Genomic DNA, 25,077 nt, shown 5'->3' on the forward strand with positions numbered 1-25,077 from the left:
TTCAACATACAAAGATATTACATTACTTTTTTTCTTAGACAAGTAATTTTTTTAAAAAAATAGCACTACAGTGAGTTAAGTGTAAATAAGTCAGAAACAGATGGATCACATAACCATTGAGACCCACATGTTTGAAAAACAACTGAGAAATCCCTACTGTTTTGTATCCTCAAATATAAAAATATCTTTTACTTTTAAAACAGTTTTGTAGTTTTTATCATGTTTTAACTCAAAGGTCATGTTTCTTTTTTTTTTTTTTAATTGAAGTATAGTTGATTTACAATATTATATTAGTTTCATGTGTACAACATAGTGATTTAGTATTTTTATAGATTATAATCTATTAAAAATAATTACAGAATAATGGCTATAATTCCTGGTGATATACAATATATCCTTGTTGTTTATCTATTTTATACATAGTAATTTGTGTCTCTTAATCCCATACCCCTATCTTGCCCCTCCCTCCTTCCCTCTCCCTTCTGGTAACCATTAGTTGGTTTTCTATGTCTGTTTCTATTTTGCTATACATTCGTTTGTTTTATTTTTAGATTCCACATATAAGTGATAACATAGAATATTATTCTTTTTCTGTCTGACTTATTTCATTAAGCATATTGTCTAGGAACAGCCACATGGCTGCAAATGGCAGAATTTCTTTTTTTTATGGCTGAGTAATATTCCATTTTATCTATGTAGGTAGGTAGGTAGGTAGATAGATAGATAGATAGATAGCACATCTTCTTTATCTGTTTGTTGATATACACTTGGGTTACTTACATATCTTTGCTATTGTAAATAGAGCTGCTATGAATGTTGGGGTGCATGTAGCTTTTCAAATTTATGCTTTCCTTTTTTTCCAAATATATACCCAGGAGTGGAATTGCTGGATGGATCATGTGGTAGTTCCATTTTTAGTTTTTTGAGGAACCTCCATACTGTTTTCCATGGTGGCTGCACCAATTCACATTCCCACCAACAGTATAGAAAGGTTTCCTTTTCTCCACATCCTCACCAACATTTGCTATTTGTGGTCTTTTTGCTGATAGCCATCTGACAGGTGTGAGGTGATACCTATTTTTATTTTGAGTTGCACTCTCTAGTAATTAGTGATTTTGAGTATCTTTTCATGTGCTTGTTAGCTATCTGTATGTCTTCTTTGGAAAGATGTCTATTCAGGTCTTCCCATTTTTTGATTGGATTGTTTATTTTTTTGATATTGAGTTGTATAAGCTATTTTTATATTTTGGATCTCAACATTTTGTCAGTCATATAGTTTGCAAATATTTTCCCCCATACTGTAGGTTGTCTTATAGTTTTCTGGATGTTTTCCTTTGCTGTGCAAAAGCTTTTAAGTTTAATTAAGTTCCATTTGTTAATTTGTACTTTTGGTTCTTTTTCCTTAGGAGATAGATAGATCCAAAAAAATTATTTCTACAATTAATGTCAAAGAGTGCTCTACGTATGTTCTCTTGTAGGAGTTTTATGGTTTAATGTCTTACATGTAGGTCTTTAATCTATTTTGAATTGTCTTTTGTATATGGTGTGAGTAAATGTTCTAACCTCATTCCTTTACATGTATGTGTCCAGATTTCCCAGCACAAGATATTGGTGAGACTATCTTTTCTCCATTATATATTCTTGTAGATTAACTTTGTTGTAGATTAACTGACCACAGGTGTGTGGGTTTATTTCTGGGCTGTCTATTACTTTCCACTGATCTATACATCTGTTTTTTGGGCCAGTATTATACTGTTTGGATTACTTTAGCTTTGAAGTATAGTCTGAAGTCAGGGAGGGTGATACCTCCAGCTTTCTTCTTTTTTCTCAAGATTGCTTTGGAAATTCGGGGTCTTTTATAGCTCCATCTAAATTTTAAGATTATTTGTTCTAGTTCTGTGAAAAATGTCATGGGTATTTTGTAAGAAATTGCATTGAATCTGCAGATTGTAGTATGGCCATTGTAACAATATCAATTCTTCAAATTCAAGAGCACAGGATATCTTTCCATGTCTTTATTATCATCTTCAACCTCCTTCATTAATATTTTATAGTTTTCAGAGTTTGGTCTGTCACCTCCTTAGTCAAGTTTATTCCTAGGTATTTTATTCTTTTTGATATGATTTTAATTTTTTTTCTTTCTCTTTTTGATAATTTATTATTAGTGTATAGACAAGCAACAGTTTTCTGTATATTAATCTTGTATCCTAGAACTTTACTGATTTCATTTATTAGGACTAAGAGTTTTCTGCTCAACAGTTAAGGGTTTTCTATATAGAGTATCCTGTCACCTGAAAGTTTAAATTCTTAGCTTCCAATATGGATTCTTTTTATTTCTTTTTCTCATCTAATTGCTCTGACAAGGACTTCTCATACTATGTGTAATAGAAGTGGCAAAAGGGGACATCCTTGTCTTGTTACTGAATTTAAAAGAAAGACTTTCAGATTTTTATTGTTGAGTATGATGTTAACTGTGGGTTTGTCATAAATTGCCTTTGCCTTTATTATGTTGAAATATGTTCTCTCCATATAAACGTTGATGAGAGTTTTTATCATGAATTGATGTCAAATGCTTTTTCTGCCTCTATTGAAATGATCATGAGATTTTTATTCTTTCTTTTGTTAATGTGGTGTATCACACTGATTGGTTTGCAAATATTGAAAATCCTTGTGTCTCTGGAATAAATCCAACTTGATCATGGTGTATGATCCTTTTTATATATTGTTGGATTCAGTTTGCTAATATTTTGTTGAGAAATTTTGCATCTATATTCATCCAAGATATTGGTCTGTCATTTATTTTTGTAATCTCATTGTCTGGTTTTGATATCAGGGTAATCATGGCTTCATAGAATTAATTTGGGTGTGTTCTGTCCTCAACTTTTTGGAATAGTTTGTGAAGGATAAGAATTAACTCTTCTTTATATGTTTCGTAAAATTCCCCTGTGAAGCTGTCTTGGACTTGGCCTTTTGTTTGTTGGATTTTTTTTTTTTTCATTACAAATTCAATTGCACTACTAGTAATATGTCTGTTCAAATTGTCTATTTCTTCTTGATTCTGTCTTTGCAAGTTATATGTTTCTAGAAATTTGTCCATTTATCTTAGGTTTTCCAATTTTTTGGCATATACCTATTTGGGGTATTCTCTTATGCTTTTTTTTTTGTAGCTCTGTGGAATGTTGTTATATATTTCTCCTCTTTCATTTCATATTTTGTTTATTTGGGTCCTCACTATTTTCTTCTTAGTGAGTCTGGCTAAAAGTTTATCAATTTTGTTTATCTTAAAAAAACTCATTTTTTTAATGGATCTTTTCTATTCCTTTCTCTTTTTATTCCCTATTTTATTTATTTCCTCTCTAATATTTTATTTCCTTCCTTCTGCTGAATTTTGGCTCTTTTTTTTCCTAATTACTTTAGGAGGTAGGTTAGGTTGTTTTTGAGTCTTTTTTGTTTCTAGAGGAAGGCTTGTATAAACTTGGTATAAACTTCCCTCTTAGAACTAGTTTTGCTGCATTCCATAGATTTTGGAGAGTTGTGTTTCCATTTTCATTTGTCTTCAGGTATTTTCTGATCTCTTTTTTGATTTCTTCATTAAGCCATTTGTTTTTTAGTAGCATGTTGTTTACTCACCAACTTTTTTTTCTTTTCCCATTTTTCTTCCTGTGATTGATTCTAGTTTCATACCATTGTGATCTGACAAAATACTTGATAATTTCTATCCTCTTAAATTCGTTGAGACTTGTTTTGTGGTCTAGCATATGATCTACCTTAGAGAACATTCCATGTGCACTTGAAAAGAATATGTATTCTGATGTTTTGGGATGTAAAGTCCTATGGATTTCTATTAAGTCCAAATGCTCTATTGTGTCATAAAACCAGTATTGCCTTATTGATTTTCTGTCTGGATGAACTGTCTATTGTTGTAAGTGGGTTGTTAAAATCTCCTACTGTTATTATTTTATTGCTAATTTCTCCCTTTATGACTGTTAGTATTTGCTTTATATATTTAGGGGCTCCTGTATTGGGTCCATATATGTTAATGGGTGTAATATCCTTTTCTTGTATTGATCCCTTTATCATTATATAATGCCTTTCCTTGTCTTTGGTTAGGGCCCTTGTTTTGAAGGCATTCTGCCTGATATGAGTATTGCTACTTCAGCTTTCTTGTTGTTTCCTTTTGCATGAAATGTATTTATCCATCCCCTAATTTTCAGTTTGTGGGTGTCTTTAGCTCTAAAATTAGTCTCTTGTAGGCACCATATAGCTGGGTCTTATTTTATTTTATTTTATTTTTTTAAATCCAGTCAGCCACCCTATATCTTTTGGTTGGAGCATTTAGTCCATTGATATTTAAAGTAGTTATTGATAGGTATGTGCTTATTGCCATTTTATTACTTGTTTTCTGGATGTTTTTGTAGTTCTATGTTCTTTTTTCTTCTTTTGGCTTCTTTCCTTTTTGTTTGATGATTTCTTTAGTATTATGCTTGTGTTCTTTTTAGTTTTTGTGTATCTATTGTAGGTTTTTAATTTGTGGTTACCACGGGGTTCATATATATTTACCTATAACTATGTATACTTGTTTTAAACTGAGAGTTATTAAATTCAAACATATTCTAATAGATCAACATTTTTATCCTCCTTCCCCATGTTTTGTCTTTTTGGTGTCATATTTCACATATTTATGTTTATCTCTTAACCGTTTATTGTAGTTATAGTTGTTTTTACAGTTTTGTTTTGTTGTTGTTGTTGTTGTTGTTTTTTGTCTTTTAATCTTTGTACTGGCTTATTTAAGTGCTTGATCCTTAGTCCTTATATATATTTGCCTTTCCTAGTGAGATTTTTCTCCTTCCTATAGATTTTTACTTATTTTCCACTTAGAGAAAACACTTTAAAACTTATTTTAGGGTAGGTTTAGTGTTGATAAAATCTTTTACTTTGTGCTTGTCTGAAGAGTTCTTTATCTTTCCTTCTATTCTAAATGATAATCTTTTTTTATGGAAAGGCATTTTATTTTAAATATAGCAATGTGTACAGGTCAATCCCAAACTCCCAATCTATCCCTCCTCTCCTCCCTTCCCCATCCCCTATGGTAACCATAAGTCTGTTCTTCAAGACTGTGAGTTTTGTAAATAAGTTCATTTGCATCATTTTTTAAAAAATATTCCACATGTAAGCAATATCATGTGATATTTAGCTTTCTCTGTCTGACTTACTTCACTTAGCCTGATAATCTCCAGGTCCATCCATATTGCTGCAAATGACATTATTTCATTCTTTTTAGTGGCTGAGTAATATTCCATTGTATATATGTACCACATTTTCTTCATCCATTCATCTGTTGATTGCTTCCATGTCTTGGCTCTTGTAAACAGTTCAGCAATGAACATTGAGGTTCATGTATACTTTCAAACCATGTTTGATATGGTAATGATACTCTCGCTGGGTATCCTGGGTTGCAGATTTTCCTTTCTAGCAGTTTGAATATATCATTCCACTCCTTCTGGCCTGCAAAGTTTCTGCAGAAAAATCAGCTGATAACTTTATGGGGGTTCCTTTGTATAAGATTATTTGCTTTTTTCTTGCTTCCTTTAGAATTCTATTTTTAACCTTTTTCCATTTTAATTATGATATGTCTTTGCGTGGGTTGTTTGGGTTATTCTTCTTTGGGGACCCTCTGTGCTTTCTGTATCTGGATATCTGTTTCCTCCATCATGTTTGGGAAAATTTCAGCTATAATTTCTTCAAACACATTTTTGATCCCCTTCTCTCTTTCTTCTCCTTCTGGGACTCCTATAATGCAAATGTTGGTATGCTTCATGTTATTCCAGAAATGTCTTCATTTTTTTTTTTTTTCTTCCTTTTTGCTGTTATAATTGGGTGATTTCCTTTACTCTGTTTTCCAGAGCACTTCTGTTTATCACCTAGTCCGCTATTAATGTCTTCTAGTATGTTTTTCATTTCAACTATTGTATTGTTTAGTTCTGACTGGTTCATTTTTATGCTTTCTATTTCCTTTTTAAAATTCTCACTGTTTTCATCTGCTTTTTTTCTCTAATTCATTTAACATTCTTATTAGCATGCTTTGAATTCTTTATGTAGTTTATTGCTTATTTGTTTCATTATTTATTTTTTCAGTTCTTTTAATTGAGACCAGTTCCTTTGCCATTTCATTTTGCTTAACTTTCTCTTCCCCTATGAATTTAGGTGAAATGATTACCTATTAAGTCTTGAAGCAAGCACTGTTCTTATGTGGCAACATCCTGCCTTTGGTGGGAGAGCTGGATTTGACATGGATACCAGACACATCCTTCCTCAGTGTGTGCTGGCAGCTATCACTTGGTAGGGAGTGGGGCTGGAGATGAAGGGGCTAGAGCTGGAGCCAGGTGTAAGGTGGATTTCCCCTCTTCTCAGTGGCCATCACCACCCTATTAGTGGCAGGGTCTGATTCCAAGTTGCTGGAGCAGAAGACATGAGGGTCAGGCTTGAGCTGGCTTTGTTCCCTTGAAGTGTTTTTCTTTCCCCTCTCCCAGTACCAGGACCCTTACTCCAGTGGGAAGGAGTGCTGATGCGAGTGGGATCCATGTGGGCTGTCAGCTCATGTTGGCTGCACACAGAGTTTGGAGCTGTCTTTGATGCACCAGTGAGCTGCCTGTGCAGCTGTCAGCAGTTGCTCCCCTTGCTCTGCTCAGACACAACCTCAGGTCTAAGTCCCTTTGTCCCTCATTGTCAATTACTCCCCCAGGATAAAATTGAGAATTCTATAATAACAGCAATAGCATTTTCACATAATTCCAATAGAATATTTTTTTTGAGATATTCAAAGACTTGCTGTGTAACTTTAAAAAAATGTGTCAAGATCAAAATCCCAGTACAGCAAAACAGTATACTAAACAGAACACAACTAATAAATGATTTGAGATAAGATTGAACGGCCTTGAAATTTATGATAGCAAAAGAACAACGGATAAGTATAAATTTAATTTATTCATAGAAGGAAACAAAAATAATTCTGCTTAAAAACAAATAAAACTTAAGGAATTTTTTAAAAGGTAATTAAATTTTCTAGGCATGTGATTAAAATAGGCTGGAAAAAGTTTTTTAACCTTTGGAAAAATAGAAAAAGAAAGGGATGGTTTGTGAGGATTTGTTGTATGTATTAATTTTTCCTTTTAATCACTAGAAATCAATAAACAGTTTTATTTCTGATTTGGAGTTGTTGAGATATCTAGGAAAATAATAAACTTATTTGGAGTTAAAAACACTATGAATAAAAACAAGATATGTAGGATATAATTTGACAAAGAAAATATAACTTCCTAAAAAGTAAAATAATTATAATAAAAAAAAAAACAAAACAAGGAACCATAAAACAACATTACCAGCAGAAGCAACAATATTTTAAAAATTAAAAACCACTTAGAATTAACACCAATTTAAATTTTTACATAATAATATGTATTTAAAGAAGATTTTTCTCATATGGGTAATATAAGACCAAGTAAAAGTCAAATCTATTTGATGTCCACAAGAGCAATGACTAAAACAAAGAAAAAATTAAAAATTGACAACTGTAGAACAGGATAATTTTTAATTGGTTGTCATATTAATATCTGAGATATTTGAATTAAAATATAAAAAACACTTTTTTCACAGAAAAAAGTGTCATTATTTAAAATGTGCAATTACAAAAACTTTTAATTTCCTTGAAATTTGTATAAGGAAAATAAACACAGACATATACACATCACATATATACTCAGTAAAAAAAGTATAGGGAGTACAAAGATAACAGAAGAAACATTTTATGTTTGTTAATGTATTTTAACTTATTCCTTCCAGCCCTTGACATATCAAAGAGATAAAAATAAACAATATTTAATAAAATTTCAATATATATTAATTTTAATATTGTTTTGTACTAAAATCTACACCTTATAGAGAATAAATCATGCATGTAAGCTTCCATGAAATTTTTACAAAGCCTAACTATATTTTATGCCTAGAAATAACATTAAGGAATTCCAACAAATATTATCTTAATGAAATTAATTTAGAAATTAAAGTATAAATGACTTAAAAAAGCAAAAAAAAAAAAAAAAATCCCAATATTCACCTAAATTATATGGGTATTACAATATACACTCTTAAATGAACCCAATTTAAGGGTCTAGTAAAAATTATGATTAATACATATTTGAAAAGTAAAGATAATGAGAAACATATCTATGAAAAAAATGGTATGTAGTCAAGCTATAACAATGGACAATTTCAAAATTGTGTTACTACAAAGAAAGTTTTGTTACAAATAAAGACAAAATAATAGAAAATAAATATATTGAAAGGTTAAATAGTGCTATAATGATTACAAATAAAATATTATAACAAGTTATAATATTTCTACTATCTCTTTCAAATATTAAATATATATGGTGACATCAATAGCAAGAATTTTTAAAGATGGGAACTTTTATAGACACTATTTCAAAATATATAACACATTTTAAAATGTGAAAATAATTTCAATAATAAAATGTATTTCTAGAAAATGGAATTACAGTTCTTATAGGTAGTAATTGTGATATTAGAAAGAAAAATCCTCTCAGAACCTTCCTGATGCCGCTTTCGTATCTTGCTTCTCCAGCCTCCGGGGCCCGTTCCATCCTTCTAGCCTGTGACCAACAGCAGAGAAAAACTAATTACATACCATTTTCTTGCCCCATACACACCTTGAGGCAAGCAAAAAAATTAGAATAAATTTTAACAATGAGGGAAATTGTGCACATCCTGGCCCGTCAGTGTGGCAACCTAATTGGTGCCAAGTTCTGGGAGGTGATAAGTGATGAACATGGCATAGACCCCACCGACACCTATCGTGGGGATAGAGACCTGCAGTTAGACCACATCTCCATGAACTACAATGAAGCCACAGGTGGCAAATATGTTCCTCATGCCATCTTGGTGGATCTAGAACCCGGGACAATGGACTCTGTTCACTTAGGTCCTTTTGGTCAGACCTTCAGACCAGACAACTTTGTTTTTGGTCAGTCTGGGGCAGGCAAGAATTCGGCCAAGGACCACTACACAGAGGAGGCCGAGCTGGTTAACTCAGTCATGGATGTGGTTCTGAAGGAGGCCGAGAGCTGTGACTGCCTGTAGGGCTTCCACCTGACCCACTCGCTGGGTAGGGGCATGGATTCTGGAATGGGAACATTGATCATCAGCAAGATCCGTGAAGAGTATCCCAATGGCATCATGAAGTCTTCAGTGTGGTGCCCTCACTCAAAGTGTCTGACACTGTAGCTGAGCCCTATAATGCCACCCTCACTGTCCATCAGCTGGTGGAGAACACTGATGAGACCTACTGCATCCACAACCAGGCCGTTTACAACATCTGCTTCCGCAACCTCAAGCTGACCATGCCAACCTAAGGGGACCTGAAACACCTCATCCTGGCCACCAAGAGTGGTGTCAACACCTGCCTCCACTTCCTTGGCCAGCTCAATGCTGACCTCTGCAAGCTGGTGGTCAACATGGTGTCCTTCCCATGTCTTCACTTCTTCATGCCTGAATTTTCCCCTCTAACCAGAGGTGGAAACCAGCAGTATCGGACACTCACTGTGTCCGAGCTCACCCAGCATATCTTCTATGCCAAGAACACAGTGGCTGCCTGTGACTCCCACCATGGTTGGCACCTCACCTTGGCTCCTGTCTTCCATGGGTGAATGTCCATGAAGGAGGTGGATGAGCAGAAGCTCAATGTGTAGAACAAGAGCAGTAGCTACTTCCTGGAATCGATCCCCAGCAACTTCGAGATGGCTGTCTGCAACATCCCACTCTGTGGCCTCAAGATTGTGGTCACCTTCATCAGCAAGAGCACGGCATACAGGAGTTGTTCAAGCTCACCTGAGTGCAGTTCTCTGCCATGTTCTGCTGGAACGCCTTCTTCCACTGTACACAGGCGAGTGCAGGGACGAGATGGAGTTCACGGAGGCTGAGAGCAACATGAATGACCTCGTCTCTGAATACCACCAGTAGCAAGATGCCACTGCAGAAGAAGAGATTTTCGGTGAGGAGGCTGAAGAGGAGGCCTAAGGCCGAACCCCATCACCTAAGGCTTCTCAGTCCCCTCAGCCTTCTTCCTCAATCATCCCTTTCCTCTCCCTCAGAATTTGCATTTTCTGACCCAATTTTTTTTTTTTTTCTTTTTTTGGGAGGTGGGTAGAGGTTCTAAAACAGTGCCTGGCACATAATAGGTACTCAATAAATATTTGTTGTTTGTTGAATGTCTCCTCTATCTTTCCACTTCTGGCAGAACCATTTCTGCCATTCTGGGTAACCTTGTATTTCCTTCTGGTGCCCATTCCTCCCATCTGTCCAGTTAACATTTCCCACTTCGTTTTCAAGATAACTCATCAAGAACCTAGGTCTCATCAAATCTCATTTAGAACCGTGGCCTGACAACCCAGACAGATGACCACCACCCTAGGCCTGTGTGGTAGCCCAGGGGAAAGGAAACCAAGCAGCAGGTAGAAGTCCCTACAAGGAAGGGGTGGGGTTTTGAAGAGGGGCATCCAGGCTATTGAAGTCCTAGTTTCCAGATATCTTCCCACTCCTCTCTCAGCTTCTGGAGAGGTGTTAACAGTATTATCTCCATTTTCAGTCTCCTCCAAACTCTGTCCTGGGTGGTTCCCTTTGCAGGGGTCTGACCCCCACCTTGTCAAGGGGGATCCTTCCCTCTTCCACATTACCTTCTTCATAATGTTGGATTCCTTCCTTTACCCTGGCGGGAAAAAGGGGTCAAGAGGAGCAAGAGAGAGACTAGCCTTGGTCCCTAAACCTCAAGAAAGCCCCTCCACAACCCTATCTTTTCTTACAGAAAAAAAATAAAAATCAGTCCTTCTGTACATATATGGAAAGGTATGTGCTGCCATCTAAATATCATTCCCCAGACAGGTGACAGGACACGCTTAATCTTTTGGCAACATCTCATCTCTTGCTTTTACTATTGCCTTTTCCCCCCTACCCTGGTTTTGTCCTATTCTACACTTCAGATTTCTATTTTGTGCTGAACTTGTTGCTTTTTTTTCATATTGAAAAGATGACATTGCCCCAAGAGCCAAAAATAAGTGGGAATAGAAAAAAAAAAAAAAAAAAAGAAAGAAAGAAGAATCTCAAGCCAAAAATAAATTTGGCAAACATAGGTTCCTCTCTTATGTTCACACTATGACTTATTTTATTAAACACTCTGATATGATCCATAATAGAATAAAACCTATTTTACAAATTAAATAACAGACATTTTTGCAGTGATAGATATTTTTCCCCAAAGAAATTGCTCTAGTATATTTTGTAATCACTATATAGCTACCTAACTCTATTTGTGTTGACCATAATAACCACAAACTATTTAGTGAAAAAGGAAGTGTACAAAATAATGTGGTATAGTTACCCAATTAGTGTAGAGCTAAACAGACAAATATATGTAAACATATATAGCAGTAAACACATGTAACAAGATTTTAATAAATGGAATTTTCTTGGGGATTAACTTTAGAGTATGACCAAATTTCACATTCATTATGTTCCTATCTTGTGTGAAATTTTTAGGAGACTATACTATATTATTGTGAGAAAAATGAAGTTAAAATGACTTTATCACAAGATTATTGCTCTTTGATTTATTCCTTCATAATTTCATTAACCAACAGCATATTTTCTTAAAACTTTGTATCAACATAAAAATAACATGACTTGTATATCTTTAAATAGCATGGTTACTTAAGAGTTAAATTTGTATCGCATGTGTCAATACATTTCACAGAAATAAAATTTATGATTTAGTTATTAAGCACAGCACTCAGTTCCAATTTTTGTTGAGCACGTGTTTTATTTCTTTAGTAGTACATTTGTTACAATTGAATTGCCTACCAAAATTTAAAAAACACATACACAAAGACATATGCACTCACATTCAAAATAGCTAAGCTCATATTTTTAGTTAGTGTGGCTATCTTTTGTGAATTGATACCCTTGACTGAAATGTTTTGAGGAATTTTGCTGAAGTCTTCTATTAATCATGCGATCTTATGCATTTTCACAGGATGAAAGGTGAGTAAAATATTCATCTATTTTACAACTCAGTACTGATTTTCAGTGTTTTGTGTATTGTTGCTTTTTTCCCAACTAAAATCATAAAGAGTTATTTGCTATAAAAATAAAATGGGACATATTGATAAAGCATTAACCGAGTAACCAACTCTCATTTTATCGTATTCCAGAATGTCCTGCATGGGGGCAGTATGTACAATAATTATAGATTTCCAAATAAAAAAAAAGGTTAGGAGTTGTCACTCAGATGTGTATGAAATAGAGAAATCCTTAAATATTAAATGTCAAAAATGGTCTAAAGGGTAAATATCAGCAAACATATGATTTGTCCTATCTGGGAGAGTTTGTCTTCTGGATAAAAAAACTTATGAATTAGTTCCCCTTTCTAATAGCAAGAATCAAAGCATAAAGGCCAATGGGAAATCCAATGGGATAAATCAAGCAGGTAAGACAAGAGGAATAAAAGATTTTTTTTTTTAATTTTAGAATTTCAATTTAGATTTGACTCATCTATATTTTGGCCTTTCTGAAATTAACTGTAGAGACACTATAACAAGCTAAATATAAAAGATTTGTACAAGAAGTGCTGAATTATGTGACCCCCCTACTTTTGCTACCTAGAGAAGCCCCATTTATAAAAAGTCTCCTTTCCCATGACAGGAAATTGAGGACACACAAAGAATTGAAACCCAATTCCCATTCCTGTCCCTGCACTATTATTACCTTGGAAATATCTTATCTTCTTTTTTTAACCCTGGTTGTAATGAATATTTATTTTGGATGATTCTTTGCAAGTTAACCAGAACTCCTAGTAAGAACTGAGGGCTTCAAGTTTCCAAGAGTGAAATGGACCTGGCTAGGGAATTTCTGGAATAATTATTCATGGCATTCCAAAGGAGACTGTTTAATAACCTACCCCATAACATAAATATATTCTTTATTTCAGGTCTGCCTTCTGTTGTTACCATCCCCTCAATTGTTAAGGATATATTTTCCTTCTTACTTACTATTCATAATCTCCCAGTATCTCTCAGCACAATTGTAAGGAGAATATGGAATTTTCCTGGAAATTTCTTTCCAAACATATCATGTAGATTTTTTAAATAAATATCTTCAACATCCAGATAAAACTGTATTAAGTTACCTAATTGCTGCTGATATTTAAGTTTAAATGCTTTGGTAGTTCTATTTTTATCTTTTTAAGGAACCTACATACTGTTCTTTATAGTGGCTGTACCAATTTTCAACCCCACAAACAGTGTATGAGGGTTCCCTTTTCTCCACACCCTCTCCAGCATTTATTGTTTATAGGTTTTTTGATGATGATCGAACAATCCCACTCCTGGACACATACCCAGAGAAAAGCCTAATTCAAAAAGATACATGCACCCCAATGTTCATTGTAGCACTATTTACAATAGCCAGGACATGGAAGCAACCTAAATATCCATCAACAGAGGAATGCATAAAGAAGTTGTGGTACATATATGCAATGGAATATTACTCAGCCATAAAAAAGAATAAAATAATGCCATCTGCAGCAACATGAATGGACCTTGAGATTGTCATACTGAGTGAAATAAGTCAGACACAGGAAAAACAAATATATGATATTGCTTATATGTGGAATCTGAAAAAAAAGGGTACAAATGAACTTATTTACAAAACAGAAGTAGAGTCATGGATGTAGAAAACAAACTTGTGGTTACCAGGGGATGGGGGGGAGGGATAAATTGGGAGATTGAGACTAACATATACACACTACTATATATAAAATAGAAAACTAATAAGAACCTGCTGTATAGCACAGGGAACTCTACTCAATACTACGTAATGACCTATATGGGAAAAGAATCTAAAAAAAAAAAAAAAGAATGGATATATGCATATGTATAACTGATTCTCTTTGCTGTACATCTGAAACTAACACAACATTGTAAATCAACTATACTGCAATAATTTTTTTTAAAGTTTAAATGATTTTTATCATTAAATCTATTTATATTAAATCACTATTTTATATTAAATTAAGTACAGTTTAAATATCTAAAAATCTAACATTTCATAAATACAAATAAAATAGTATCTTTTCTTCATAATTGCATGCTGTAAAAGTATAAAAAGCATCAAATAGTGCAAATTGTTTCATGGTAGCTGATAAACTGAAAATTAAGCAAAGAGGAAATAAATGTTAATTGTTATAATGTAAAATAAACCTGACCATTCTTTTGAAAAATAACAATATTCAAAAATAAATACACTCCCTAAAATAGGAAAAACTCAGAGTTCTAATTCTTTAAGATGATATGACCTGAAAACCCTCCAGACTAGAATCGTATTAAAAAGACTATATATTAGCAGGCAGCATCCACCAGATCACTAATTGTTCAGTTGCTGAACCCAAGTTCTGAGCATCTACTAATATCTGCCCCTTCTCTCTTCTTAGGCAAGCTCATCTATCTCTGTGATTTTAAATGTCACCTCTATACCAAAATTTGGCAAACATGTTTCTCACTTAAGATTTTTGCAAGCTTTAAATGTGTATGTACTGATTGTCTTTTTTTCCCAGGTACTTGAGTATCTAATTCAATACTAGCACAAACAACTTGATTTCTTCATCCTTAAGAAACTAATTACTTAAGATAGAATTAAATTTTTACTTATGTTCAGAACTCATACTTAATCTATTTCCAAAAGGTATTCATTCTACTAGTGATGTAAAGCCATTTTCTTTCTTCAAACTCTATTGCCATTATGTTAAACCAAGACACCACCATGACTGTCTTTCAATAGTCTATCATATCATAATTGTACATTAAAAAATACATAATAATTCTAAGATATATCACATTTTAAGTGAAGTATATTGTCTACCATATGATGTACTTAGGACAGATATTTTACTTATTTATAGCAAATAATCCATTAGATATTACTAAAATATAAAAATTATCATGGAAATGAAATAAAAAGAGAGAAGGCAAAATACAAATTGGCCCCAAATTTACTGAAAGCATCCCTGTCCCTTTAAGGTGGTAGGGGAGACCACTTAGTATGATGGACATACAAAAGGAGTACTGAGAAAGATTACAGCATAATAAAACCACCACAAATATGTTTTAATGAAATAGACCAGCAATCATTGGAAGAATGTTGAATACTACCTAACCTTCAATGAAAAGGGAATTATATCGTTTTTTTTTTTTTCTCCTTTCCATCATGATTCTCTCACTTTAAAAAAACTGAGTATGTAGCCTTAGTGAATGAAGTAAAGGAATCACAAGAGAGAAAGACTGCCAGTTTTTTTGTTTTTTTTTTTTTTTTTTCTTTGCTCTTTCTGTCTTATTTTGGCCTGGAGCTTTATTTTCTCTACTTAAGAAGAACTGTTGATTCAAGAAGACTAAAGGGGCAGCCAGAGGGCGCAGGAGAATCATCAAGGAGCAAACTGCTTAGAGCGCAAGGCTAGATTTCAAGTGAAAAGTGGTCCAGTTGGAATCACCAAGTAGGCATTGAGTCAGGATTTCAGAGTAAAGTTCTCTTAAAAGTGTAAGATATGGATCTTTGCCTCAACCACCTTCAGTTGAAATTTGTAAAACTCCTGAGAATAGCAATCAGAGTGCAAGACAGTAGGGAAATACCAACTTTACCTGGGCATGAATAATTGTACATAAATGAAACTTCTGAAGAACTTATTTCATTACCAGGAACCAAAATGTTCATATCTTAAATATCTACTGCAGTGCTAATTATTAAATAAGTTAAAACAGAATCTCAGAACTACCCGAAGGGTCTATTAGTCATTCCTGAGGATCATCCATGTAGTATATTTGTTGCACAGTAAGTCTGCAGTTATCCTTCAGAATTTCCATCCTTCTTTTTCTCTTACTTTAGCAAGCTACTTAGAGTAGCCTCCATTTTTCCACTCTCTTACACAGGCTTGCCAAGAATATTTGGTTATGATTGCTGTGTCCTGATGTTCCCAGAGAATCCAAACATGTGCTGCCTGAAGTGTACAAAATGCCCTCCTCTTTTTGGGCTGGAAGCAGTTCTGCCTCTATTCAGACTATCAGACTATCTTCTTTTTTTTTTTTTTTTTAGAGCCTCTGTTTTTTTTTTTGTTTTTGTTTTTTAATTTTATTTATTTATTTTATTTATGGCTGTGTTGGGTCTTCGTTTCTGTGCCAGGGCTTTCTCCAGCTGTGGCAAGCGGGGGCCACTCTTCATCGCGGTGCGCGGGCCTCTCACTATCGCGGCCTCTCTCGTTGCGGAGCACAGGCTCCAGACGCGCAGGCTCAGTAATTGTGGCTCACGGGCCCAGTTGCTCCGCGGCATGTGGGATCTTCCCAGACCAGGGCTCGAACCCGTGTCCCCCGTATTGGCAGGCAGATTCTCAACCACTGCACCACCAGGGAAGCCCCAGACTATCTTCTTATTTTCATTTCCTTCTATCATAGTAACAGGGGTGATATCCAATAGGAATAAGAGATTTTCACGACTATATACTTCTTCTTTTTCCAGAACTTGTCTCCAAGGTTTTTTTTCTTTAACGAACATACACAAGAGGAATTCTGATGCATAAATGTGGCAGGAATCGGATCATTAGGATGTGCTGTTAGGAGTGTGTGTGTGTAAGGTGATGGAGAGGTGGGAATTGTCTTTTTACAGTAAAAAGACCAGCATATAAAATAACTAAAATAAAATTTTCATTAGGATTTAATTGATTTGTTTTGTTTCATTTATGTAGATTTTTATACTCGTGCTTATTGTATAAACTTAATAATATCATGTGTATTTACACATTTGGGTATCTTGCTGTTATGGTCAGTCTTTCATAATTAAAAAGTTCTTACTGTGCCTGTATTTATCAGCCTACTCACTTGTGAGTTTTAATTTTTATAATACTGGAAACAAGCTAACCAAGTAAATGAAAATTTTGTGAAAATGGGCTATGAGTAAATAATCTATAAATAAAGGCTTTATTCAAGGACTGTTATGATCACTGATGTTCCTTTCTAGTTATTGGTAATCTCTTGATAGCTGAAATTACCAATTATGGGACTATGTGTAGAGTAGGGTGGTATGATATAGTTTAAAATATTGGTTAGATGGTACCCTTTTTCAATACTGAGACAGAGGTATGGACTGCAATAATTGAATGCTACTTGTCAAAATACACTAATATCTGGTGTTGACCTAAGCAAATATTATTTCCCATCAGTTAAAATTTATACTTAATATTTACATTTAATTGGACTGTTGACCTTCCTAAAATTAAATGATTTACTTAATACTGCATTGATCAAGATCAATAAAATTGGTATGCATCTCTTCATATGGAAAGAGCCCAATGAATATCTTGTCAAACTGAATAATGAATCAGAGCCATGTGTATTCATACACGGATACACATTCTATTATCATGTCCCAAAAAATACTTGAGGTTTCTCCATCACCCTTAGACTCTTTCATAGAATTAAGCTTCAAATAGTTTCTTTCTCTCTCTAGAATTTTCCTTTATTTCCCTGCACCAACATGTCTCTCAACTCTTTGTAATAGCTTTAGAAATCCACCTTTGTAGACTATTCACAGGGAGTAGGCTTTTATAAACAAAAGGCAGACCACCTCTTATATATCTTCCCTCAGAGAAATAACACTAGGCTAACAAATTGCTTGAATTGATGACACAAAACAAAGTATTGATAGACTTTCAAAAAATGATTTTCAAATATTCTGTCCCACTCGAAACTTGATCAATATTTTTATCACATGCAGCTAGCTTTCCCCTTTTATAACTTCTCAGGTATTATTTCTAATAAATAGTTTTTTTAAAAAATCACTGCGCAAAATTAGACATTATTCATAAAACATTACATTAGAATGAAATTAGTTTAGGACTGGTATTCAGAAACTTTGATGCTTAAAATTTAACTGAATAAAATAGTCTTGATTTCAAATTCAATACATGTCACTAAAAACTATGTATCTATGTATCTATCTATCACGTGTCAAGCTTAACCACGGCTTTTGCTGAATAGTACACTTCATATAAATCAGAGAACAAAATCTTACCTTTGAGTAATTAGCTTTGAATTCAATGAATTTTCTGAAAAAAAAATAGGTTACCAGAGTAAATGATGTATTCAAGTACAGGACTATTACTTATCCTCTAGGTGACTAATTTAAGAAAGCAAGCTATGTGGATTAGAGATATATTTTTTGTATTTGCATTGAGGGTGCTTGTTTGAAGAGAAAAAACATTTATTGATAAGATAAATATTGCTTAAGAGTCACTTCTAAAAAATGTGAAACATTTTCCTTTGCCAATAAATATTTCTTGAATAGAGAAGGAGAAAGAAAAATTTTTGGAGACTCTTGTTGCTTCCATTACCATGTTTTCTGTTCAATATAAAGACAGAGTTAAATCTTATTTAGTCTCCTCCTATCCATTTCTAAAATAATATAGGGAAATGATATCAGTTATGACATTGCCACCTCTGAAATATCTAGGGCACCAGGAGGAAGCATAAGTATTAATTGAGTCTCTTTCCATATATGCTTCTATTGTACTATTCCCTTTAAATTAATAGAGCCTTTCTTTTAGTGTATAAACAATTTTAAGTCACGTACATATTTAAAGAGTCTTTGCAGTGCATTGAAAGTAATACAGTTCTATTAAAAGGAACATAGCTATTGAAGAATGTTATAAATGTAGCAGCTAGTATATCGAGGAGTCTCAAAACAGAGGGGTATAAATGACATTTTTGTAAATTCACTGAATTTAATCAGGCTCTGTCAAATCTCCATGTTTATCTCTATTATATCTTGAGCAGATACCAAAATTCTCTGGTGACTTAGAAGTTTTAAAGATCAATCAAGTTAAGGATGAATTGATTTTAATTTTTCTCCTCCTTCAAGTACAGAGCCCATTTCATGTTTTTTTCTGGGACTGTAAGTGGTGGGAATAATAAAGGAAGTTTATGGTTAGCTTTAATTCACTTTTTCAAATTTCCTTTTCGAGGCTAGATTTTTCCAAATTCATGAGGAGATTGAAGAAAGGTGGGAAAGGAAGCATTTTTTACCTAACTGACACTGGCTTTATTCTACTTTGCTGTTTTTGACACTCTGGTTGGCCCTGATTGGTCATTCATGTCCTCTATGTGGCATATTCCAAGGACTTGTTCTTTCAAAGGATTTACGTGTGAGTTCTTTGAAGGACCCGGGAAAGATTCTACCTATGTAGACTTAGTTTGACCTAGTCCTTTTATAGGAATCCCCTTACCTCCTGCCACCCATGGATCCACAGTTCATGCTCTTTGTATTCATTATCTGCAGACAATCCTCTTGGGAGAAATAACAGCAGTTCAAGCTCTATTCATTTCAGGGGTGTCCACTTGACCTATGAAAAAACTCACTCCTTCTGTCCTGGAAGCACAGTGTGGAATGTTGGCTTTCCTATCGTTTTTATCCTTGCTCTATATCTCTTCAATTCTATTCTCCATTGCTCAGAGATGGACAGGAGAATTTTGGCATTTTTAGGAGATACTTATATGGATCAACTTTATTGAAAGTGAATGCACAGAGATATTGCAGCATGCAATATCTTCCCAATATCAAACGCTAGGCAATTCTTTTTAATTTATTATGAAGAAAATAATCTGTTTATAGTAGTAGTTATTTATTTTTGTTGAGGGTTCTCTGCTTTTCTGCCTGCTCCACAATCTTTTCTTCCATATAAAGATGTGCTTTTCCATTTCCTGAATTAAGATCTGGACACAGGGATCAGCTTGGTTCAACAGCTTAATTTCTTTGACAGACTGAGTCATTTCACTTGGGTATTTTGGTCCAACAGCAACCTTCACAATAGGGGTGCTTCAAAGTTGAGTGATATAAATGGCGGGCAGGATGACAAGTTGCACAGTGTTGCAGATTTCAGCACAAATTCTTGTTGGCATCTTATTAGCACATTTGCTAGAAGTACCTCCTCTAGGTCTCCCATCTCCCTTCCTAGCAGAAGATACAGGTTCTCCAGATTACAGCATGCCATGTGGGGAACTTGGGGAAGATCATCTACCGGAGTTGAGAAGCCTAAAGCTATACACTACAAAAACTCAACAGAACTGTATTTGGGCCTCAAGACAAAATTTTCTTTCACCTTTGAGCCATGCCACTGAACACTCGAGCAAATGCAATAAAAGACCCTTAGTTGTTTCTTTCCTGGAGCACAGGTTTTAGAGGTCATACTCTCCACCTGCTGCTCATCACCTTTTGGCTCTTCTACCTTTGGACTTGTTTCAAGAGCACGCCCATACTGGATGGGCTCCAAGGGTGCCTGCCCCTGTGCTGCTACAAGCTTCTTCATGTGCCTTAGCCTTGCATGCTCACGACTCTGAGCGATTTCTTTTTGAACGGACAATCTTGGCTTATTCTAAGGCAAAGCCTTAGCATCAATTGCAAACATTTTGGAAACAAAGATAATAACTAGAGCAGTATATTCATTTCCATATTTCATAAAAGCTGTTTTAGTGCCTGGGTTTTGGTGAAAGAGAGTTAAGCTGTGCACAACATCTTGTTTCTTTTCTCTCTCAGCTGTAATATCCAGGGGACTAGGAAGTTTCTCACACACTGTAGCAAGAACAGCATGGGATATGGGTAGTCACTGACTATAGATGGCATTAATTTGAACTTAAGGATCTGAATGTCATGCCACCTGAGCTCCAATTTTGAATCCTAAAGAAGTCACCATTTCATCAACTTTTTCTTTGTCATTTTTCAAGACAACATCACACAAATTCCATATATTTTATAGAGTCAAGTCTTCAAGTAAAGGTTTTCGTTAAACCTTTTAGAAAGGTTTCTTTCCTTTTGCCTAAAATCCAGGTGACAAACTTTCAATCTCTCCTTTTAGAAAACACACATATCCACACACATACATACACTTGGCTAATGGGAGAGTAAACCACACTCTTCTCCAAAGCTTGGACACTGTTTGACTACACTGACAGTGCAGTTGTGTTTCCCTCTCTTCCACACTCACTCTGACTTTTTTCCTGCCCGGTATTTTTTATGGAGCCTGAAAATTTAAGGAATATGTCATGATCACCTCTTAGTCTTAATGAAATCTTCTGACTCTGACTGACTCTCTCATTATTGGGAAAATTTTTCAATTAACAATAATCGCGCATCTGGTAAACCTCATTGGCTACGACACTGACACTGTGCAAAGCTGACTCTCTCATTATAAATGTGGGTTAGTTTGGACAGTTCTTTGGCTCCAATTCTGATTCAACGTGAAAAGCACTAATAAATATCCTGTTTTCTTATAATGATCAAAGGTATTCTGTCTTTTACTCTGGACTATTCTAATTTGAATTTATATTCTAAATTTCTAAGTTTCTTGTATCCCAATTAATTATAATATATTGAGTATTTGTTTTCTCTTGAAAGTTTGTGTTTCATGTAACCATGAATGTTAAGTATAATTTATGAATGTATTATTGTCATTATCACTGGATTCTAGATTATCAGGTTGAATTTATAATACATAATTTAATATGCTGGTATTTTTTCTTCCTCCTTGTTACTAGAATTATTATAGCACATAAACTGTTTAGTCTTCCCTTCTCTTAAACTGTACTTGACACAAACATAGATCTTTTAAGAAACTTTGGTATAATTTCTCTCTATCATGTAAGGAGTTATGTGTTATTTTGATAAGTAAACATTATATATTTAGTTCCCAGAAATTATATATATATATATATATATATATAAGTATATATAATATATATATTTATATAAGATACAAATTATCCCTACATAGAAAGCATATACATATATACATAGATATAGTTAATTTTCTCTTATTATAAATAATTTTAACTTTTAGTTTGCTTTTTAGGTAACAACATAGAGAATTGTATTTTCACTTTGTTGTTGTTATTATCAACCCCTCCCCTTGAAAATTTTGTTTTTGAGAATAACTTAATTGCATTTGATAATGTGGAAGAGATAACATGTATTTTAATTTGAAAAAATTGATTTATTTCTGATAAATAATAATCAAATTTATGGCCTTAATGTTTATATGAAAAGGACAGAAAGTTGATAGACTATCAAAATATCCTAGTCATACATATTTCCAATTAGCTGATATTTTAGAATTATAACTACAGGCATACCTCAGAGATATTGTAAGTTCAATTCCAAATACCACAATAAAGTGAATATCACAATAGAGTCACACAAATTTTTGGTTTCCCAGTGTATATAAAATTTATGTTTACACTATACCATAGTTTATTAAGTATACAATAGCATTTTGTCTAAAAACAATATACATACCTTAATTTAAAAACCTTTATTGGTCTAACATGCTAACCTTCATCTGAGCCTTCAGAAAGTCGTAATATTTTTGCTGGTGGAGGGTCTTGCCTCGATGTTGATGGCTGCTGATTGATCAGGGTGGTGGTTGCTGAAGGTTGGGGTGGCCGTGGCAATTTCTTAAAATAAGACAACAATGAAGTTTTCCTCATCAATTGACTCTTCCTTTCGTGAATGATTTCTCTGTAGCATGCAGTGTTGTTTGATAGCGTTTAACCCACAGTAGAACTTCTTTCAAAATTACAAAACCTGCTGCTTATCAAAACCTGCTGCTGCTTTATCAGCTAAGTTCATGTAATATTCTAAATCCTTTGTTGTGATTTCAACAATCTTCACAGCATCTTCACTAGGAGTATATTCCATCTCAAGAAACTACTTTCCTCATTCATCCATAAAAGGCGACTCGTCATACATTAAAGTTTTATCATGAGATTGCAGTAATTCAGTCACTTCTTCAGTCTCCACTTCTAATTCTAGTTCTTTTGCTTCTTCCACCACATCTGCAGTTACTTCCTCCACTGAAGTCTTGAATTCTTCAAGGTCATCCATGAGAGTTGGGATCGATTTCTTCTTAATTCCTATTAATGTTGATACTGTAACCTCTTCTCATGAATTATAAATGTTCTTAATGTCACATAGAAGGGAGAATCCTTTCCAGAAGGTTTTCAATTTACTTTGCCCAGATCCATCTGAGGAATCACTATCTATGACAGCTATAGGCTTATGAAATTCATTTCTTACATGATAAGACTCGAAAGTCTAATTACTCCTTAATTCATGGGCTGCAGAATAGATGTTGTATTAGCAAGTGTGAAAATAACATTAATTTCCTTGTACATCTCTATTAGAGCTCTTGGATGACCAGGTACCTTGTCAATGAACAGGAATATTTTAAAGAATATTTTTTTTTTTTTTTTTTTTCTGAGCAGTAGGTTTCAACTTTGGGCTTAAAACATTCAATAAACCATGTTGTCAACAGATGTACTATCATCCAGACTTTGTTATTCAATTTATAGAGCACAGGAAAACTAGATTTAGTATAATTTTTAAGAGCCGTACCATTTTTGGAATGGTAATAAATGAGTGTTGTCTTTAACTTAAAGTCACCAACTATATTAACCCCTAAAAAGAGAGTCAGGCTGTCCTTTGAAGAATTGAAGCTAGGCTTTGCCTTATCCTCTCTAGCTACGAAAGTCCTAGATAACATCTTTTTCTAATATAAAGTAATTTTGTCTACATTGAAAATATGTTGCTTAGTGTATCCACCTTCATTATCTTGACTAGAGTGTCTGAATAACTTGCTGAAGCTTCTACATCAGCACTTATTTCTTCACCTTGTACTTCTCTGTTATGGAGATGGCTTCTTTCCTTCAACCTCATGAACCAGCCTCTGCTAACTTCAGACTTTTCTTCTGCATATTCCTCATCTCTCTCAGCTTTGCCAGAATTGAAGAGAGTTAGGGCCTTCCTCTGGATTGGCTTTGGTTTAAGGGAATGTTGCATTTGGTTTGATCCTCTATCCAGACCACTAAAACTTTCTTCATGTCACCAAGAAGGCTGTTTTTCTTTCTTATCATTCATGTGTTCACTGGAATAGCACTTTTAATTTCCTTCAAGAACTTTTCCTTTGCATTCACAACTTGGCTAACTGTTGGGTGCAAGAGGCCGAGCTTTTGGCCTATCTCAGCTTTCTACATGCCTTCCTCATTAAGCTAAATCATTTCTAGCTTTTGATTTAAAGTGAGAGATGTATGACTCTTTCTTTCTCTTAGAAGTCACTGGAGGTTTATTAATTGGTCTAATTTCCATATTGTTGTATCTCAGGAAGAGGGAGGTCCCAAGATAGGGAGAAAGATGGGGGAATGGCTGGTCAGTGGAGCAGATTGTCACACACAACATTTATTGACTAAGTTTGCTGTCTTTTATGGTATGGTTTGTGGCATGCCAAAACAATTAGAAGAGTAGCATCAAAAATCACTGATGACAGACCACCATAACAAATATAATAATAATGAAAGTTTGAAATAGTGTGAGAATCACCAAACTGTAACCAAGAAACACATAGGAGCAAATGCTGTTAGAAAAATGGTGCCTACAGGCTAGCTTTATGCAGGGTTGCCACAAAACTTCAATTTGTATAAAATGCAATATCTGAGATGCTCAGTGAAGTGAAGCACAGTAAAAAAAAGTATACCTGTATATCAGCTTATAACCTCACTTTAATAATGCCCAGATCAAATATTACTTTAAGGTAATAAAGCTTAAGCTTTCTTAACTATAGATATGAAATGGAACCATCACTCAGTGATACTTGAGCCAAAAATCCAGTGAATCTTGTGAATTTAGCAATTTAACTATATTCTGCAATATTCTGCATCCCTTCAGAATATCAGTATCCTTGCAGGAATGAAATGATGATTATTTCTATGAGTGGCGATGCTAAAACTGACAATGTTTAAAAATTTCTTCTAAACTATTTTCCTCACAAAATTAAAATTTTACCATAAAATAGAATATTTCAATGAAATTTGATTAACAAATGATTTTGTATTACTCGTGATGGGGTTTTATATTTTCTCAGTATAAGAA

At 34.1% G+C, this 25,077-nt stretch overlaps 3 pseudogenes; 1 reads left to right on the forward strand and 2 right to left on the reverse strand.

Annotated features, from left to right (window-relative positions):
* Positions 1–8,763: 8,763 nt before the first annotated feature.
* On the forward strand, positions 8,764–10,092 carry LOC137751755 (tubulin beta chain pseudogene; annotated as a pseudogene).
* A 9,647-nt stretch (positions 10,093–19,739) lies between these two features.
* On the reverse strand, positions 19,740–20,902 carry LOC137751848 (elongation factor-like GTPase 1 pseudogene; annotated as a pseudogene).
* A 348-nt stretch (positions 20,903–21,250) lies between these two features.
* On the reverse strand, positions 21,251–21,333 carry LOC137752288 (U4 spliceosomal RNA; annotated as a pseudogene).
* Between the last annotated feature and the right edge of the window lie 3,744 nt (positions 21,334–25,077).

This window comes from Eschrichtius robustus, chromosome 18 (genome assembly GCF_028021215.1).
Source record: "Eschrichtius robustus isolate mEscRob2 chromosome 18, mEscRob2.pri, whole genome shotgun sequence".
NCBI classification, from domain to species: Eukaryota; Metazoa; Chordata; class Mammalia; order Artiodactyla; family Eschrichtiidae; genus Eschrichtius; species Eschrichtius robustus.